The sequence below is a fragment of the Lissotriton helveticus genome, assembly GCF_964261635.1.
Source record: "Lissotriton helveticus chromosome 1_1 unlocalized genomic scaffold, aLisHel1.1 SUPER_1_unloc_43, whole genome shotgun sequence".
NCBI classification, from domain to species: domain Eukaryota; kingdom Metazoa; phylum Chordata; class Amphibia; order Caudata; family Salamandridae; genus Lissotriton; species Lissotriton helveticus.
In genome coordinates this window covers 338,358-347,142 of record NW_027611685.1, presented here as the reverse complement: position 1 = coordinate 347,142, position 8,785 = coordinate 338,358, and positions in this window count along the sequence as shown.

Sequence of the window (8,785 nt, the reverse complement as noted above, 5' to 3'; positions counted from 1 at the left end):
ATAGCACGTGAGGAGAAATTTAATGATCAGTACCGGTAATGACTTCATGTAGATGTTGCAAAGCACAAATGCTGATTGTCCCCAGGTAGGCAAGCGTAGCCTGCCAGTCCTCCTTTACGCGGACGACGCAGTCCTTGGGCGAGGACAACTAGGGGCCTACAACTTCTTCTTAATTCTTCTGCCCTTTTTATGAAGGACTTGAATCTTTCGTTTAATCATTCCAATGCGTTCATTTTTGCAGGTGGGACCTCGTAAAGCTAAGCAGTTCACCTTTCGTCAATACCCAAGACCAATGTTTTCTCCTATTTAGGAGTTGTGTAACGATTCCTTGAGTTGGTGCCCTTTGCTGACTTGCAAGAAAGGGGATATAGTGAAAGCTTTTGCAGCTGTTCTTAACTTTGCCAGCAGAGTGGAAGGGAAGCCAATAGGGGCTCTTTTGAAGATATATGAAGCCAAATATATCTCAAAGGTTAGTTATGGGAGTGAGATATGCGGTCACATTGGGGCAGGGGCAGTGCAAAGTGCTGGAAACTCTTTCCTGCGACGTGCCCTTTCTGTCCCACAAAGCAACCCATTTTATGTCGTGCACGAAGAGTTGGGGATTTCTTTCCTCTCAGATGTACTGGCTTTCCATCCCCTGTCTTTGTGGCTTAATATTTGGGCTTATTAACCCCTCCCATGCTCATTACAAGCTCAACTCGTCATGAGCCACGGTTCCCGTGTGCTCATGGCGAGCTAACCTCGGCACGGCCGTTAGAATGCTCACACACGGGGATTATTCCCCTGCTGTGCTGAGCGTTCTATTGAAACGGGCGAGGCTGTGACAAGCTCAGCTCGTCATGAGCACACAAGTACCGTGGCTTATGACGAGCTGAGCTCGTCATGAGCACCGGGGCACTGTGCGCGCCCCTCCACTCCCCCAGCTCAGCAGGGGAATATGCCCCGCAGCCAAGGGGTTAAGAAAATACACTTGCAAAGATGTCCTACGGGAATGACTTTCACTTGACCATGTCTCAAGCATCCGATGGCTCCAGTATATAAGAGTTGGCCTCTCCAGGGTAGGTAGAAACTATTTGCTAACCCTGAGCGCATATGTAAGAGGGACCTTTCTCTGGTCAAAGAGTGTTTTTTAAGAATGAGCTGCTGTGAAAGAGAGGGAAATGAGCTGTGTAAGCCTAGTGTGAGTAAGTACATAGTGTTAAAAACTGTACCAACCACCAAACCTTATCTTCTAGGGCTTAAAGGCATCCATGATCGTTTTCTATTGACCCGGTTTCGGTTCAACCACTTCCATTAACTCTTGGCACACCCTCGCGTCCTCCACAGAGGCCTGTGCCTCATGCTCTGTGGCTGTAACGGTGAGTCTCCTCAGGACATGATGCACTTTTTAAGGTTTTGTAGTTTTTATGCTGTCCCTAGAAAGTTATTTATTATTCCCATTCTCAAAAAAGCGGGTTTTAGGAGGGTGAGACCAGCTCTTATCTTTTAATAACTGCTCTAATGACACTGTATTGCATATGCTTAACTTTTTACGGGTTGCTGTTAGACTCAGGTCAAGGTGCGATTAACTTCTGTACTGTAATTCATGAATTTTTATCTTGTGTTCTGACTAACTTGGACATATTATATTTTTTCAATCTGTAACTTGGAAAAAGTTTTATCATTTTATGTATGACTTTTATGGTTTTCTTTTATAAAACCGAATAAAGTTTGTTGATAATAATCACTAGGGGATTCATTTACAGGGTAGCATGGTATCCCTCACAATAACTCCAGGAGTGACAGTCCACACAATGTACATGCTTTGTTTCCCCTACTTCCAACCTTACATATACCCCCAATCACCTGCCCAAACCTCTCCCTGCTGATGCCAATGTCGTCCTCCGTCATCCCGCAGACCATCTTTTTGGCCCCTTTGAAAGTGCCCATACAATAAAAATGCTGCAGTTGTAAATACATATCAACTACCATTTGTTGTGTTCGAAACATTTTATTGAATAAGAAAACCTAATAAACATAAGCTGATTATTAAAGCAAAACAGAACATCAGTTGCCATACACATAAGAGACACAAGTTGTACGTAAAAATCAACATACTGTTACACAGCAAAGTTATGTAGAGCACAATTCTTAATTTCGGGCAATCTTTAAAGTTCAACAATCGAAACGTTCATAAAGAACAGAAAAGGAAAGAAAGAAGGTGGGATACAGAGATTTAATTAATGTAATTCTTCTACATTTAGAAAAACAAATACTAATTATTTTCCTTAAGCAATAAAGTCCTTACATTAAAAAACTAAGAGAACTATATTGAACAATGAACATTTCATGTGTAATTTGAATTCAATTTGAATAGTTTAACCTCCTCAGCATTATTTGATTAATGATTACAACCTGAATGTTTTCTGGAAAGGAACCGCCACATGGGGTTCAAAATCACATCTTTTCCAACAATAGGATTCAAATGATAAACTTGAATTTCAATTCAATTTATTGATTCAGGCCTTTTTGAAGATCAACAATTTTAAATATAAACAAAATCCATACACATTTTTAAAACTGTCACCTAAACTTGAATTCAATCCACCTTTTGATTAAACACTTCCCATTCCAGCAAGCTTGTACAGTGGTTATTATCATCTGCTCACCTACATTATGCTTAATATAAATAGTGCACAATTTAGGCGTTTGTGTCTGCCTACAACGTGGACCTGATACAAATAGCAGTACCTACAAGGTGGATGGTACAATTCAACAAGAGTCTAAGATACTCCAGCACAGATGACTTTGCATCAACATTACAGGGCATCAGTCTTGATGGCAAGCCAACTTAAAACTTATCAGTATTGTATACATTATTATCAGAGACTATACTTGCCTCTTGGATACAACTTTACAATGGAATTTTATTAATTTGTGTACAGTTGTGTGTATACAATAAAACAACCTCCCCACCATAATTGATCTGTCTATTCATCTTTTTGGGATCTGGAGTAGCATGCTACTCGCCGAAAAGCACTTCAACACTTCATCAGGGGTAGCAAGCGCTATATTAATGCAAAACCTTCCCTCTTCTATCCCCCCACAATCTTTTTTAACCCAACTGACAGACCAACATGTCCAGCTCTCATATACATTTTATATTTCCCTATACTAATTCATCACTAATCATTTTTGGATCCTAGAGTAGTGTGCTACTCACCGAAAAAGCGCTTCAAAGTTCGCATGGGGTAGTAAGTGTTATGTAAATGTAAATACATTACAATTACTGTTTACATCGGGCTGCACTAACACGAGGATAGAAGTAGAGTGGGGATTAGAGTTTATCTGCCCAGAACAAAGCATACTACAGAAAGTGTGTGAACAGTCTATATGTTGTGCGCCTGGCAGAGAAAAACACAGCAGAGGTGTGAAGAAGGTAGGTAATCTGATAGTCAGACCTATGTGGAAAGATGCAATCACTTTGGGCAGAAAAGAGGGCTTATATGGAGGACTACTTTGTCCGGATGGACAACAAGAAAGGGAGGTCTGGAAGATAAGCCTGAAGCTCACTCATCCTGCAAGCAGAGGCGATGGCAAGCAAAAAAGCAGTCTTCAAAGGAGGCGAAGAGGACAATTATGTAGGCGCTCAAAGGGAGCACACATAAGATAAGTGAGGACAAGATTCAACTCCCACTAGGGCATTACGAAAGGAGAAGGAGGAAAGAGAAGAGTAATGCACTTCAGAAATCTGTTAACAATAGGATCGAAGGCCATGCTCAAGAGCTCGTGGTACCAGACTTGGGACTGATCGCATTTGATCTTCTTCAGCAATCTTGGCAGAAGTGGTACAGGAGGCCTCAACTCCACTCGCAACGAAAAGGGTTGCCGAGCGAAAGCTGCCTTGGAAACTCTAACACGCAGAACTGCTGACATTGAGCGTTCTCTTCGGTGGCGAATAGATCTAACCAAGGCTCTCCCCACTACTGAAAGAGACCTAGCACGACCTTCGAGTGAAGAAGCCATTTGTGATCCATCATGCACTGGCGGCTGAGTTTGTCCGTCCTTGCGTTCAGTGAACCTGTTAAGTGTTGAACTACCAGAGATATGCCCTGATGTTCCAGCCATGTCCAAAGGCGAAGAGCCTCGTGACATACGGTCCACGACCCCACCCTGCCCTGTTTGTTGCAGTACCACATGGCGGTGGTGTTGTCCCTGAACACCTGCACCACTCTTCCTTTGACAGAAAGAAGGAATGCCTTCAGTGCAAGACGAATCGCCTGGAACTCCAGAGGGTTGAGGTGGTGCCTGGACTCCGCCAGAGACCAGAGGTCTTTGATCTCCACCATTCCCATATGGCTGCCCCAACCCAGGAGTGACGCATCTGTCACTACTGTGAACTCAGGTTGGGGAAGGTAGAGGGATCTGCTGTTGACCCAATCCTGGTTCGTGAACCACCAATGCAACTGACTTGCAGTCCCCTCCGAAATTTGAACGTCATAGGAAAGATTCCCGTGGTGCTGCGCCCACTGGAACTTCAGGTCCCACTGCAGAGCCCGTATATGCCATCTGGCATGATGCACCAGCAGGATGCAGGAGGCCATGAGGCCCAGCAGCCTCAGGGTCATTCTCACCGAACACCGGGATGGAGGCTGAAACATCGGTATCATAGCCCCAATATACTGGACTTGCTGCTAGGGAGGATAGACCCAAAACTGTGTTGTGTCCAGAACCGCTCCGATGAAAAGGAGCTTATCGGATGGAATCAGGTGCAACTTCAGCACGTTAACTGAGAACCCCAGCAAATGCAGGAAGTCCGTCGTAGTCTGGAGGTGGGAGCCTTCAACAGCCAGTCGTCAAGATAGGGGAAGACTGAAACCCCTGATCTGCGCAGATGAGCTGCGACCACCGCCATCACTTTCGTGAAAACCTGGGGGGGGCTGGTAAGGCCAAAGGGGAGCGTGGTAAACTAAAAATGCGTGTGGTCTACCGTGAACCGTAGGTAATGCCGGTGGGCAGGCAAGACGGGGATGTGAAAGTAAGTGTCCTGCAAGTCCAACGCTACCATCAAATCTCCAGGGTCGAAGGCACATAAGACCTGAGCCAAGATTAACAACTTGAACTTCTCCTTTCGGAGAAAGCGGATGATGTCCCTGAGAACTAAGCTAGGATGCAGGCCTTTGTCCTTCTTGGGTATCAAGAAGTAGTGGGAGTAGCAACCCCGACCTACTTCTGGCAGAGGGACACGTTTGACAAAGAGATCCATAACTTCCTGGAAGAGAAGGGCCAAATGATCCTCCGACATGGGATGAAATCACCACAAACTGCATGACCCTTACGCACTCTGCTGCTTGCGGAACTCCGCGTAGACCGCCAGAGTTTTTTTGTCACTTTGCGGAGTTCCTCACTGAGGAACTCCGCATAGGCTTAATCTTATCATGAAAAAATAGATATCAGTCATATGTTAAGAAACAAGGGTGAGTAGAAACCTTTTGGGTGGAGTAAAATTTAAGACATTATTATTGTGATTTTTTGGGCAATTAGTTGATTTTTGCAGGCACTAACACTTCTCTGTGTAAAGTAAAGACCTTGAGAGTTTTGTAACTTTCAGATACTCAAATTGTGGATTCTGTTGCAATGAAAAATATTTCCAGGCCTGAAATTTCTTTGGAGGTTGCATGCGGGCAGCCTAAGTTATCCTGCAAGAGTTTCTTTATGAATTCTATTGCAACTACAAGATGTGCTCTCTCATGTAAAGTCAGGTTGTGAGAAGCTTTTCTGCAACTCAAGCTACGCCTTACTTTTCACCTGGTGTGGATGCATTTCTCATGTGTAGTGAGATCTCCTTTCTCAGTAAAATGTTTCTGGCTTTCCCCTCCTGTATATGGCTTTAGTCCAGTGTGAATTCCCTCATGTGAAATGACATTGTATTCGAGACTAAACCTTATCTGACATTCAGAACACACATAAGGCATTTTTCCCCCGTGTGAGTTCGCTCATTTATTTATTTATTCATTTAAACTTTTACCGCGCACAGCTACCCACAGTGGGTTTCCCGGCGCTAGGGACAGACTGGAGAAGAAGATATCAGATAGCCAACCTGCAGGTACTAACTACTTATGTGAACAACAGCGTTTTCAGTGCTCTGCGAAAACGAAAAAGGCTGGTCTCTAATTTAAGGGCAGTGGGCAGGGCATTCCAATATTTAGGACCAAGATAGGAGAAGGAACGTCCCCCCATCCTTGCCAACTTAAATCTTGGTATAGAGAAATTGCCAATTTCTGAGGATCGTAAGGTACGTTTGGGCCTGTAAAGTTGCACCAGCTTTTGTAAGTAAGTAGGTGCAATACCTTGCTTGATCCTAAACATGTAGCATAATGCCTTAAACTTTATGCGGCTGGAGATCTTCAACCAATGAAGATCATGCAAGGCAGATAATGCAGAAGTTCTTCTAGGGACATTCTTCAAGAGTCGCGCAGCTGCATTTTGTACAACCTGCAGTACTTTGACAGTGGCTACATCAGCACCCAAATATAGTATGTTGCCATAGTCCAGGCGAGATGTTATCAATGCCTGGACAACCGTTCTACGGGAAGGAATGGGAAGCATCCATAGGATCTTTTGTAGCCACCTAAGAGTAGAAAAACAGGTTGCTGCGACCTTAGTGGCCTGCTGCTTCATTGTTAACTTGTCGTCAATTTAGACGCCCAAGTTGCGTACAGCATGTGTGGGTACAGGAAGTGCACCCATCTCATTAGGCCAGTGCTGAGGGCCCCAGAGGTTCTTATTTTTTCCCAGAATGACCACCTCTGTCTTCTCCCCATTCAGTGTGAGACAGTTCCTCTGCATCCAGTCCGCCACAAGAGTGAGGCCCAATTTTAGTGCAGAGGGGTTTTTCTCGTCTCGCCCTGATAGGGAGAAGACAATCTGGGTGTCATCAGCGTAAGAGAACAGGGTCAGCCCCGCCTGCTCTACGATGTTAGCCAAGGGTTTTACATAAAGATTGAATAATAGGGGGCTGAGTATGGACCCCGGGGGGACACCCCGCGCTGAGGGACAGACTGCTGAAGCCGCCTTAGGGGAGAAAACTTGAAAGGTTCGCTCGCCAAGAAAAGAGGCCACCCAAGCTAAGGCCCTACCAGTCACGCCGAGTGACCGCAGAGAGTCAAGAAGGATGGAATGTGATACGTGTCGAAAGCTGCGCTCAAATCCAGCAGGATGAGCGCCATGGTTTCACCCTGGTCGACACCGTGTCGGAGACTCTCTGTCACCCCAAGAAGGGCTGTCTCGGTCGAGTGGCAGGACCGAAAACCCGACTGGGAGGAATGTAAGAAACCAGAACTTTCCACCAATTCAGTGAGCTGGGTATTAATGTGTCTCTCTAACACTTTAGAGAAGATGGGTAGCAGGGATATTGGACGAAAATTGGCAAGATTCGAAATATCCGCACCAGACTTTTTTAATAAGGGCACTACCATGGCGTGTTTCCATGGCTGGGGTACATATGCCTCAGTAAGTGAGGCGTTTAACAGTTTAACAAAAATCTGATGGGTGGAAGAATCTAATTGTTTGAGTATTCTGGCCGGAAGTGCATCACACGGGGAGCCAGAGCGCACACTATTTAGACAAGAGAGGAAGGAAATATTGTCTAATGGCTGCCATACAGAGAGTTTGGCAGTATCGTCAGCATTAGCAGATGACTTCACAGCGCCAGATGCAAAAGGCATTACCATCGATGGCGGGGTAAAAAGATCATAGATCAGGTCGACCTTTTTAACAAAAAAGTCAGCTAGGGATTGGCATTGAACCTTGTCAAGCGCGGGAGGCGTAGGAATAGAGTCCGCTCCTGTCAGTTTTGTTACAACTGAAAAGAGCACCTTAGGACAGTTTTGTGCATCTGAAACTATTTTTTTAGTGTAGTCTGCTCTAGCAGTTTTGCAGCTGTTATGATAGCCCTTCAGAGCTTCTCTGAAAGCTACTTTGCGGATAAGAAAATAGTTGCGCCTCCATTTCCTTTCTAAAATCTTACATTGAGTGCGGAGGCACTTAAGCTTGTCGGAAAACCATGGTGCAGGTGGATGATGAGGCATAGTTTTCTTAAATGTCAAGGGAAGCGTGGAGTCAACAGCATTATTTAACCACTGACCAACTGCACAATTTAGTGCGGAGATAGATAGGTCGGTGTTAGGAAGTGTCCTCAATAATTGTTTATTAAGTTCTGGCATATTAATTTTCCCCCAACTGCGTGTCCGTTTATCTATTTCCTTTCCGATCTGTGATGCTGTCCTGGTGATATCCAATGAAAAAGGAACAGCAAAGTGGTCGGACCATTCTATTGGGCGTGCTTTCTGGGAGCAGTCCAACTGGAGGTTTGACAGGATAGGATCTAATAAGTGACCAGCACGATGTGTAGGGGCCGAGTTCAGTAATTGAATGTTGAAGAGTTCGAGAGTAGAAATAAGCTGTTTAGTGGACGTACAGTCGGGATATTCGAGATGGATATTTAGATCCCCAAGAATCGAGAAGTTGGCTGCTCTAAGCAGCAAGGGGGCCAGAAAATCTGGCAGAGAAGAGACCCAGGGAGTAGCATTCCCAGGAGGGCGATAGATTAGTAAACCTGTCATTGTGAACTGAGGGTTAATAGTTAGCCTAAAAAGGGCTGCCTCGCAACCCCTGAGAGGAATGTCTTCAAATTTACAGGTGTACTTAGATTTGAAGATCATGGCTACCCCCCCCCCCCCCTTTGCCTAGAACTCTGTCCTTCCTTACGATGACGTAATTAGGGGGAATTGCAGCGGCAATATCG